The sequence below is a fragment of the Heliconius melpomene genome, chromosome 12 (genome assembly GCF_056956725.1).
Source record: "Heliconius melpomene rosina isolate 202511_hmr_F chromosome 12, ASM5695672v1, whole genome shotgun sequence".
Lineage (NCBI taxonomy): Eukaryota > Metazoa > Arthropoda > Insecta > Lepidoptera > Nymphalidae > Heliconius > Heliconius melpomene.
The window spans coordinates 8,455,153-8,468,339 of record NC_140400.1 but is presented as its reverse complement, the minus strand read 5'-3'; the positions used below and the strand labels follow the sequence as shown (position 1 = coordinate 8,468,339).

At 32.2% G+C, this 13,187-nt stretch overlaps 1 protein-coding gene across 1 annotated transcript in view; it reads right to left on the bottom strand.

Annotated features, from left to right (window-relative positions):
• Nucleotides 1–6,776, bottom strand: part of tn (tripartite motif containing protein thin) — a 70,231-nt gene extending 63,455 nt beyond the window's left edge. Inside the window, exons 1-2 of the mRNA XM_085194104.1 lie at nt 6,750–6,776; nt 3,976–4,044 (exon numbers count right to left, since the gene is read on the bottom strand). The gene's annotated coding sequence lies outside the window, so the exon portion shown is untranslated. The remainder of the gene's footprint in view (nt 1–3,975; nt 4,045–6,749) is intronic.
• Between the last annotated feature and the right edge of the window lie 6,411 nt (nt 6,777–13,187).

Below are 13,187 nucleotides of genomic sequence, written 5' to 3'. Positions count from 1 at the left end.
TGCTTGCAAACAATATTGGCGGGCTGCCTTTGATATTATTTTCGGGTATCGCTTCCCAAATACGATAAGGCCTTAGCACGGAAAGGATTATTTTATTATCCTTATGAAATTCCTCGAACGAGGATTCCCCTCCGTGGACTTTTTGTCTACCGAAGATTTATAAGATATATGTGACAAGTTAACGAGGCTTTTGGGTCAGATCGATTGCGTTAATTATATTGTAGATGTCTATCTAGAGTATGTAGAGGTAGCAGTGTTTCAGACAAATTAGGTGATAAAGTGAATTAAATATATATAAAATATAGTTTATAATGAGAATAGCCTTGCAGAAGGAGAATCTTAGAGATTTGTGATTACCTTCTGGGATCTTTGTCTTTACTAGGAAACTCTTTTCTTATAGAAACAATATAAGAGATACAAGTTATAAGTTATGAAACCAGAGAGACCAAATGAAAATAATTAATTTCCTGAATGAGAATTGAACCCACGACTGGGCTGCTTCTCTACGACGGCCTCAATAACTATTCTTTCAGTACTATAAAAAAAACCATGACATTTTTTTCTCTCTTTATTTCATACTCACTTCTCACTTTACATATTAAAACAATAAAACTTTCAGTTTAGCTTACAAAGCTTCTAACTCGAAATTGAAGTTTGTGCTGATTTAGGCCTACCTACTCGCTATAATAAACAACGTCAAATAACAATTTCGCTAACTAAATAATGTAATTTACTCAGAAACTAAGAAAAGTTATCCGGGGGCATAGTGTTTGATATAGAAGCGTTAAAATCAAATTACAGCCGCACACTGTGGACTAATGAACAACCGGCGCGTTAGTTCATAGTGCATGTATTGAATTATCACATTGGATAATTGTAATTGTGGTATAGTGTGTGTCGTAAATTATAATAAATTTGGTATAGAAAATGTGGAAAAATCATGAAATAAAGAATATTTAGGATTCCGTAACTAAAATATGGGACATATTTGCCCAATTCTAAGTTGAGAAATAAGAGATGAGAAATTCTGTACAGGAATGATAGAGATAGAGATTGGAAATATAGACGAATAGAATATTTTTAAAAATATAGCATATTTTTTTAATTTTTTAAAAGTTCTATTACAAAAAACATTATATATAAACAAGTTTATGTTACAATCTACTACTAGTTTAATGAAAAATATTATGACAAACTGCCATTGTACTACAAAATTTATTGACATTTTTCAAAGTGTAATGAACCCTTCGCGTCGCCCGTCGTCTCGCGCTTGTTATTTTTTTTAATTGTTAAATAAAATGAGAAGTACGACTTAGATAATTTACTTTAGTAGTCCATTTTATTACAACTACCTTTCAAATTTTCAACTAGGACCAAGTTGAAGATCTTCATTATCTTTATCTCCTAGTACATACGTGCTTATTTTGGAGAATCGTCCACGTATTGCGATGAGTAACGAACTTGGCCATTCCAGGCACGGCTGGTTGCAGTACTGTACTGGACCGTTCTAGTTTTAGTATGAGTAAATTACATTAGTTATTAAACTAACTACGCTTAACCCTTTGCTGCTCAGTGAGCTAGGATAATGCATATTTAGTGTTGGTAAACTTATTTTATTACATACTACTCGTATGTGTAGGACTTTACAGAAAATGTACTTTGAAGACATTCTGGTCTTTACTATCAGCCGAAATAAAGGAGGAAAATGAAAATATTTAATTATTTAGACTTCTTACTTTTATTCTACCGCGCACCTTAGAACTTATCGTGTTGCTTACAATAAAGAAAAATAGAAAATATTTTTTAGTTTAATATTTATCAGCATTTTAAAATTAAAATAATAATTTAACGTAATAATGTAAAATACTTTCAAATCTTTGTTTTAAAATAGTTGAAAATATTAAAGCTTTATAACTCTAAAGCTCAAAACAAATATTTTCATAAGTCTCAATTACGCGATAGGAAGGCGGTACTTTACTGTACGCTACATCCGTTCCTTATAAAATATTACTATTGCTTTCTACTTTAGAGGAAACTTTTCTATTCATGGATTCGTATTATTATCTTAAGGTTAACTTGAAAGATTTAATAAGATTTTTTAAGTTTTATTACTGAACATATTATCAGTTTCACCATATATTCCGCGCACAGCCGAGTTCAGCAGAAGGAACCTGGGAAACTAATGTCCGCTCCGTTCTCCATTAAAACACTTCCGTTCTTTATTTTCAATGCTGAAAGAGCGAAAAAACGAAAATATTAAACATTTCATTCCCCTGAGTGAGAATCGAACTCACAACCGTAAAATTAACAACCACCCGCTTGGCCCCTACGCCGCAACGACCTCAACTATCATAACATTCAAATTGCACCATAAAAGAATCAAACATGCTTCCTTTATAAATATTTAAGCTCCTTACCAAAGTTTGTTTTAAAGCTAGCGGTTGTCGATAAAATTATTTGTTGCTAAAATCAAAAGTAATACTGACACTGAATAAGAAACAAGTATCTAACAAAACAGTCTCGTTCGTTAAGTACTGCCGAGAACAAAAGTTACTTCCAGTTGGTGGAAGCGAGAGGATTTTTTACATATTAAACGAAGTTCCCCCTCTAAATATATATTTAATTTCTAGACTTGGTAGCGAATTGTTGAGAAGTTAGTTTTTTGTTTGGAAAATTTTCTTGTTAATTAATTATCAATTTCAATGAGGTTTTTGTTATCTGCCTAACATAGGGTATCTAGTCAACGCCACGCTTCTTTGCTGTTAAGTTAGAAATCGAATAAGGAACGGGCGCACGCTAGTGCTCCTGCACCAAGACGGCCTCGGAAGTTTATATTAAAAATAGATTAAAAATAAACACTTTATTTACATGTAATTTGCTTTATCTGACATAAATATTTGACGCACGCGTATATCGACACAACTACCATCTCAATCATCACTTAGAATATTTCTCATACCAATATGAATAGATACGAATGCCTTAAACATGATATAATCAATAATAAACAATGTCAATTACACTTCTGTACTTCTAACACTAATATCATGAAGCTAAAGAGTTTCTTTGGTTGATCGCGCTAATCTCAGCAAATACTGGTTCCAATTTACAAAAATATTTTTGTATCGGGTAGTCCATTTATCAAAGAGGACAAAGTATAAAGAAGATATAAGCGATTCTCAATATTCCTATAGAATTTTACGTTTTTCAATCAGAAATGAAATTTCTATGCTGCATGTCAAAAAGTCCACACAGACCAAGCAGCGGGCGGTTGCTAGTGATATATAAATAATTTCATCGCATCTAAATTAAGCTTCATACGTTGTGAATAGGAAGGCGCAGGTGCCAGGAGTGACGTACAACAGCTGTATATAAATACAGATATATATGTACAGTATATAATAGATGTTTGAATTATGTCATATGAAATAATTAGACGCTGCTTTGTCATAGCGTAGGGCAATTTGTGTATTATTGTTTCTTGACCATATATGGTCATGTGAATGGATAGATCTAGAAATCTAATATTCAATATAAGAAAGTATAAGAAAGATGAAGTTAAGGTAATTTTCATTAATTTAATAATTTTTTTTTTGGAACAAATTAACAAAATCAATTAAATAAGAAAAAAATGCATGTTAATCAATAAATTATTTCTATAAGGCATTCTTTTATTACTAAAGACCTATACGTAGAAACCTGAAACCTATAATAAAAACCGAGACTAAAGTTGAAAGTTAACGGTATATAAAGACATTTTATTATTATTTATATACTATACATACACATATCGAAATGGATATAGAAAATAAGACATATTCTATTATCATAATTTCTCCTAATATAATCAGTAGAACATTTTCTATGTTAATTGACTTTTTTATTAAAAAAATGTAATTAATGAAGCAACACGATGAATAATGGCCGACGACCGACGTAAAGCCACGTAACGAGCAAAAACAGAAAATATCTCACCTACTAACTGAAAGTGGGCAACATCTTGATATGTTTCATATGAGCATTCTGTTATTTATGGCGGCGCACCTGAAAAGATAAACATTGTTATAATTTTGTATATAGGAGAGTAGGCAGGAAACCTAGTGTTAACACACTCCGTTTCTCTCTGTCTGTAAGATTTTCGAAACGTTGCGTATTGAGTGATGAAACTGAACGTCTCTCAACTCAATGTTGACAAGACTGGTGAATTGAAATATAATTAATTAATTTTTTTAGTTTTATTTTTTTCTGTTAATTATTATTATAGCAACTAATAAAAGTCATCTCTGATATTTTGTTTTTATTTGACCTAAAGGTTTTTGTACTCCGAATTATTAATGCTATAATAATATGCTATAAAGTATTATTATAATTTCAAATTGGCGTTTTTATTTTTGTAAGTTGGATAAATTTCTCATGCGCATAAGTATAAATTTGTAATTTAAAATCTATATGATTTTATAGAAGATTTCTCTATTTTTTTATCGGAACGGAAAAAAAGATGATATTCCATTTTACGTCTTAAAGTCCACGCAAAAAGTAAGATATACAAAACTAAGGAAGAGAATCATTTGGACTTCCGAACACAATAATGGAAACGTATATCTATTATAGACTTACGAGAGCGTATATTATTTTATTTGTGGTGGTTATGTACAAGCTTTATGTACAAACCTATTAAATTCGTTTTTGATTTTATATTCGTATAATTCTTGGATAATTTTACTGTATGAAAGTTAATAATTTTTTAAAAAATCTTCAAGGTAGGCAGGGTAAGCTCATTTCTAATACACTCCATTCCCCATTTTCCCCAATTTTTGAGACATGTTGAGTGGCTACTAGAGCGAGGAAATAAAGATAATTACTTCCCCCAAGTGAAAATCGAACCTGCAACAGTGGCACTTACGTCAACTAATGCTATTAACAATACAAACAACTAATGCTAATCAACTATTGCTATTAACAAACAAACACCACAATAAACGCAAAACATAACCTAAAACAATTCAAACATAAATATCTAACATTATTACCCACCTAATAAACAGCCTACGTGATAATTAAAGTGACCTTTTACCATCCTTTTATTATATATCAAACGAATCGCCATTTCTCGTAATTCTCTATCGCACGTTCGTTAAAAGGGTTCCCCCAATGGGACGATAATTATAGGTTCCCTAAGCCTAATAGATACTCGTGAAGGCCATGGTCACGTACTGTAATTATATATAAAGGCTATTAAGGCTGGATTCTGTATGGTTATTGAATTTTGTACTGCTGTTTAGTATGTATTCGATTAATGGGTATTCTGTGTGGTGGGGAGTTCTAATTGGCATCTCATATATTTATTAACATTTTTTTTCATTAGTCCATATATGTCAAAGTTGGTTTGCCTGTTATTATAAGTATACAAAAAGAAATTTACATTATAAAGATGATCAAAATCGAACCAACTAACACCTTAAAAAGCTATGCGAATTTCAAAAACCAGTACTAACTAAAATATTGAAATCCAACAATAGTTCAATTTTCAATATAATGAATAATTTATTAACGTAATTTCAACGCGACGCGTATTCTATACAGATTATGAAACTGAATACGATCCCAATGGCATATAATTTGTATACATTACATTACATGTGTGTACGCTAATATGAACGGATTAATTGGTTTCAAATGTATTTTTGTAACTTCATGCTGTATAATAAGGGATTATTGGGGTGTTTAGAGGGAACCAAAGGAAGACGATTACGACACAGTTCCTTATTTTTCATTCAATTTGATGAGACGTTTTATCATTAAAAATCGTGGGCGAAGCGAGCGAGATGTGGTAAGCGAAATGAGCTAAAATTATAAATAATACTTAAAATTTGATCCTACAACCTTCGTGTGTACAATTAGAGAACTGTACTACAGCGGCATTGTTATTATATTAATATTTGACGTTTATTAATCTATTTCCTCCTTGTCCCTTGGCACATTACCTTTCGCAAGGTTCCCGATATCAATCGTAATAGATATTGAATATATTTGACTTATATTGCTTATTGTTTCCTTTTATAGGTCCTTTTTTTCCGCGTCCGCTTTTAAGTTTTGGGGTAAATTCGTGTAACATAAATAAAGTAATTTTTTTTTGTATGTGACAAAGATAGATTTGCAAATATTAATTTTGTTTTATAACTGTGGAGATTTCTTCTAAGCAGAAAAGATTTAAAGTCTCTAAGAAACCTCTGTCTTTTCGATGAGTTTTTAAAGACTTGTTGAATTTCGGAACTTAACGCTGCGGCTAATCTACCAGGTAGGAAAATTAAAATAGTTATGCCATCGAATGGTGACCGAGTATACTTTTTTAATTAAAAAAAAATATTTTGAAAATCAATATGCAAGGAATTTAATACGCTATATACCTATTCATAGAAAAATTAAATCAAACCGGTATTTCATTACTAATATTTGTACTATATAGTTTTTCCACTATTCTTTACAAAAATAAAAAATAAAAAAAAACACATCACATATCACAATCACGTTAAACAACTGACAAACATAAAAATAGAAATCCGAATTCCGAGCTAAAATGATAATTACATGCACCTTCACCTACATTTCGACCCAAAAACACAAATAAATGTAAATTTTACTTATAAACACCATTAATTATTTCATTTATCACAAATAAATTTAAAATATGTGTAATTTTAAGTATTTTTAGTTCGAAATGCTTCTTTTTTTATATGTATAACACTTACTGTAGTGCGCGCGCCTATCAAAACTACACTGGGTTCTTCCGTCTAAAACGATCCACACTTTTGCTCTATCTAAAAAAAGATTGGACATTCAGAATATGTTAGCGTAGGTGAGAATTATAATAAAACACTCCACTGTTACTATTTTATTTTATATGTAATATATATTCTTATTTAATTTTTTAAATATCTAGAACATATAATCTAGCGGCGTTGAGTTACGGATTCGGGCGGCATCTGACACTAGGTCCACTCTGTCTACCATGTTTCAAGCGTATGTGGAAAGTATGAAAAATAGATCTCTCCTCAATAGGTCAACTTCTACGTTCGCTTTAATAGCTCTACCATATCGTTGCGGGTTCGATAAATAAAGTTTATGTACAAAGTTTATACACTTTCACGCGTTATCCCACATAACGTGGTAGTCAGAAGGAACCTAGTGTTAGAGCACTCCGTGTCCACCCAGTTTCTGAAACATCTCCAGACATTGCATGTTCAATAGCGGAAAACTCAATGCCGTGATCTATCTACCAGGGCCTTCCTTCCTTCCTTCTTCCCCCGAGTGTGAATCGAACTCTCAATCATCCCGTTTATAGACAGACTGCCAGCTGTCCTGTCAAAGATACAGCTCATACATGTAGATTTTTCTAGTACAAAAATTACAATACTATTCTTTAAAAAAAAAAGAAAGCTAAGAAAATTTCTTAAAACAATTTTATTACTCGTGTACTGTAAATTACCAATCAATTTCTATTTAAAATGTACTTATTTAAATTTTATATTACAATCATAATGTGTTTTGGCACGTACTTGGCAGAGACTGACACGTGGGAAGAGGGAACGATCAAATAAAATGTTTATATCAGATTTTTTGGCTAAATCGTGTATTTGTAGAGGTCGCAGGTTCAAGTGCCCCTTAATATTTTTTTTTATAAATAAATAACAAAATTAAATTAAAACAACAAATAATTATGTTATTCCAGTGGTGTAACGTCCATGGCTGGATATAGACCTTCTCCCAGTATCTTTATGAGGATTGGTCGATGTGCACATCAAAGATTGATTAAAAAATTTTTTACATTTACTTTCGTTATTTTTTTTTTCAGCTTTACGTATATATCCCATCTGTAGTAGGGTAGGCAAAAGGAGCGTAGTGTTAAGGCACTCCGTTACGCATTCAGCGCCGGATTCTGCAATGAATAATGAAAATTACACAATCTTGCCACCGTAAACGCGACAGGTTATGGATTCGATTCCCATTCAAGAAAATTAAATATTTAAAATTATCATTTGTATGCTCTGGTAACGAGGCAAAGCGTAGCGTTGATGATGCGGGAAAGTAGGGAAAATAAAAAGAAAATAAAAAGTAGTGTTTATATTGTGTAGAAACGTAAAAGAGACAGTGTCTTTTGCCAACTTTAATCGAAAGATGCTTGAAGCGTCATATGTAGAATGAATCATTACATTATTTGCCTACACCTATGTATGTCATTGAAAGTAATAGTCATGTCTATTTACCTTCAGGTTTTATATATATATATGATAACATTTAATAACATATATATACACACAAATATACACAAACAAATAATAAAAAAGTACTTTAACTCCAGTAAAAGCATAAAATATAAAAATGCGTGAGCAAAAACGGTGCTATTGCTTCAAGCAATCTCTTAGAGACAATCGTCGATGAAGAAAAAAGAAGAATTATTTGTAAGTAAAAAGAAAATAGGAATATAAAATTGCAGGGAAGTTGAAAAACCAAAATCTAAATTTTACATGTTTCTATTATATAGATAAGTATTTTGTGATAAATTTTGATAATTTATATAGCAGTGGGAACTCAAAAATATTATTAATAGTTCATCGAATAAACTATGGTCGATTGGCTTGTCCTAGATTCGTTGTCGCTTGTCATATGAAGGATAACGGACAACAGAAGCGTAGAGTCAAAAATTGTATTAGTTAGTTAGTTAGCAGTTTAATAACAATATTATACATATATTGTATTTATCAGGTATAATATTCTATCTTTTAAAATAGTTTCATTTAATACCCCACCATTTCCTGTGTTGTAATGCTTGGCATGTGGACAGCTTCAGCTTGTATATTTAGTCCCAACGAGGTATGGCCGTCTCACCTTCTACCTGATGTTTAATTTTATTTTCTTAGCTTGTCTCGTATGAAATTACGGCGTAGACGCGTAAGATAATGAAAGTGAAGTTTCAAATTATAAAAAATATATACTTATTTAATACTTTTTAGGACTTCAAGGACCTTGCAGCATAGATGTTGGTGCCAATTGATGCCATTGTGATGATGAGGAATAGAATGTGACTGTGAACACGACAGTTGTTGCTTGGTTAACGTTAAAATATACTATAAATATTGAAATTTATGAACAAATTTTACCCGGTGTCCATCACGGAAGAATTGTAAAGTTCATAAATTTTTTATCGAAACGTCACTGTGAATTCCATCGTCGCAATAGACACTCGAAATTTTTGCTGTTCTTGTTATTTTAGCTTATGTTTTAGTAAAATTGGACAAAAATTAAGAAAACAGTATTCGTTGTTTATAAATTTTACAATACAATGCTCGTAAATAAATGGCGTCGTAAGAAAGTTTCGACATTGAATTATGTAAGCTTGGAATTTCAAATTTTCGTTTGTATTTTTTATAATTTGTATTGATTTAAAATAAATAAAGATCGATTTGCTTTGTTAAGCTTCTTTTCAATTTTTTAAAAAATTAGTCTGACTTTTATATAAATCCTTTACCTATAACATTTTATTCTTAAATACAATTCTTGGATTATAATTCTGTGGATTATTGTGAGAGAGCAAGAGCCTGCCTGCCGATGCCGTATGCGTGAGAGAAAAGGAAGCCAGACAGACTGGCGCCGTTACGCGTTACGTAACGAAGCGGTTTACATTCCAGTAAGAAGATATTACTTCAAAAAAATATATTTATATCTGTCTACGCTTCACGCATTATCCCGCTCATAACAGGGTAAATATAAAGAACAAGTAAAGATTCCATTCTTCGTTTTCTGGCTAATTCGAAACATTGTGTTGAGTGGCAGAACTAAACGCTTTTCAACCGTCATTTTCTCACGCCACTTGGGATTTTAAACCAAAATATAAACTTACATTTTCATTATCCCTATATAATTATAATATTTTCATCAAACTTTATTATTACACACTATAATTTTAACGACAACCTGCGTAATGTCGCGTAACAGCGTACCAGCGTGTGGTCTCTGTACATTAGTTGTGCTACATTAAGTTATGATTAAACGATGATACTGGGTGATGGATGCGTTGTTGAAGCGAAGTTGATAGGAATTTAACTTTTTGGGAATTTTCAGTTCGTTTTTGGGTGGTGTGGAGGAAATTAAGGCCGCTATAGTGTAGTGGCGTGTGATTGTTCGCAACGGTTATGGGTTCGTTTCTCACTTGGGTGTGAACTATTTCCATTCGCGGTCTGGTAACAAGACAAGCAGTGGCGTTGAGTTTCGCAGCTCATCAAGCAATGTATCAAAGGAGTGTTTTAAAATTAAGTTTTTTCTTTCTACCCTACTATATACATATATGATAAAGCGTGAAACTAAAAAAATATTTTTAAAATGAAAATACAAAACATATCAAAAATACTATACTCGTATATATAAAATTTGGTATAAGCTATTTTACAGTTTCTAAGCGGATTACAAGATCGTCCATACATTTTGTATGGACGATCTTGTAATCCGCTTAGAAACTTTTACATATTGAAAAATAGACACCAAAATCACTGTTACTAACAGTGTTGATGAATTTTGAAAGCTTTTTTAAAAGTTTTTGATTCTTTAAAGCTTTTATCTACGAATGCTAATTAATCTGAGCTTTTATAAAAAGTATGTAGTAGATGTAAGTCAAAAATGCAATATAAAAACTATGTATTCTATAACTAAAAGGATTTCACGACATAGTCTATTATATAAAAAGATATGTAATTGATTGATGCCAGTTCTGGCCCAGGAGCACACGTGTTTGATTGTAAACACGACAGATTGTAGGTTCGATTCCCCCTCGAGGAAATGAAACATTTAATATATGCTCTGGTAACAAGCGCGGTGTTAAGTTTCGCAACTCAACACGCAATGCCTCTAGTTTTCGACGGAAAGCGGAGAACGGAGTGTCTTAACACTACATCCCCTTTGCCGGGATAGCAGTGCTGTGCGCTAGATGCAGCGTAAAGCTAATTTTTACTATTATTTCCATTTCAAAATGGAATAAGTGTGTTAATAGGTTTGCTCTACGGAAGTACTATCTCAGTATTTATTTTAGTAATGGTGGCTATATGGTAGGGTACTCGGTGAACTTTGAAATTGCTCTTCAACTTGAAAGCTCGAGTTTTATAATATGTGCCTTACTTACGGAATAACTTTTACATGTCTCTTTTAACTTTGCTATTACATTTTGTTCTAAAATATTTAGTTTTCTGGTTATTTTAAAAGTAAGTAGTACTTACTTAGACCCAGTTGTGGTGCAGGATGCATGCGATTGTACACGCGACTGGTTGCGGGTTCGATTACCACTCGAATATTTTAAATATTTAATATTCATTTATTTAAATTTATATTTCCATATTCTTCGCTCTAGTGTCGAGGCAAAGGGTGTTGAGTCGCGCCATTACGAATTTGCCTTTGATTTTGAACCTGTAACATAGAATTATATATGGTCTTATGGTTAACGACGTAACCGTGTACGACTTCAAACTGTAATCCCTTAACCCCATCAAGCCACAAGGCTTAGTTCATTGTATACGGTGAAGAATTTAGTTCTACGGTATATAATTTATTTTCATGTATTTTCCGCATATATGAGGACCACGTATACAAGTTGAATTGCAAAAGCCAACGCTGTGTTATCTTGCAAAATTGAGTAAATTTCAAATGGAAATCGAACTCACAACCATCACGTATACAGTCAGTTCTTTCTTTACTTTCACTCTTTATCCCTCGCTGTGATACTATCATAGGCATAGGGGGCTAGTGTTCCCTATAAGACACTTACGTTTCCCACTTCCCGCCAAATTCTTGAGGCATTGCATTTTAAATGGTAGAACTCAACACCACGCTTTTCTTCGTTACCAGAGCCAGTTTTTCCTTGAGAGGGAATCCAACCTGCAACCGTCGTTACAGTCGTACGCCTGTGCCTCTGCGCCATGAGGGACTCAAATCTACTCTATTATATAACTATTAAAGCTTATTTTACTAGCCGTATGTAATTTGTACGTTTTAAGTGACGTCATTAATCTCAATTCATGTAGCTTTGGTAAAGGTAGTGCCGACATTTATCAATCAAACGATCGTGGTAGCCATTAAGAGTGTTTTATGATATAATTTACTCAGTTTAGTATTTAATTTACCTGTCCTTACTCAGGATTTTTTTTCTATGTTTTCACGCTTTATCCCTTATATATAGTAGGATATGCAGAAAGAATCTAGTATTAAGTTACTACGTTCCCCCCATATCACTTAGTTTTTGAGACATTGCGTTTAGAATGGCGGAATTCAACGTCGTGATATGTCTTGTTACTAGAGTATTGAAATAAAAATAATTCATTTCTTCCAGTTATAATCGAACTCAAAACATTCGACCTTACAGTATAACGTGATGCCGCTATGTCACGGCGGCTACGGCCACGATGCTGGAATTTCTTAAAAAATATTTTTTTATATCTCTAAACCATATTCATACGACTTAATATAAAAATTCCACGATAATAAACTCAAAATATCTACAAAATGAAATTCTTACTGCAACGCCCGCATTTTCATATATTAACACAGTTGCGAATATTACGACCGAAGTGGGAAATAATTTCTTCTCTCAGCTTTTACCCAAGCGAATGACATTCTATGTAATATACATATATAATTATAGTTTGTTTGATAAAACGCGCAAATCTCAGGAACTACTGGTTCAAATTGAAAATTTTGTATTGAATAGTCTAATTATCGATTATTTCATCGTTTCATATCCATATTAATAATCATTTTAGTGGCATCACTATATATTTTACGATGAGAGCTCACACACTACTTTAATGTCTCATACACACCTCTGAGTTATTCCCATTTGACCATGCGGGCGAAGCCGCAATTAAAAGCTGTCAGATATATTATTTGTAAGGAATGCCAAATTTTACGAGTGACCTTGTTTCTCCATTGCATCGTATTATTAAACATGCAGTAGCATTCGTTCGCACGTTCGCCAATATAAACAGAATGTGGATAAAATTAAATTTTATATAAATAACCTTAGAATGATGGAATATTAGAAATATGCTGTCATGGAGCTTTTCAGGTGTTCATTTCAAGTATTTACATAATACTAATACTAGCTCGCAACTTCGTTTGCGTGACTACGTCATATCTACTTAATGTAT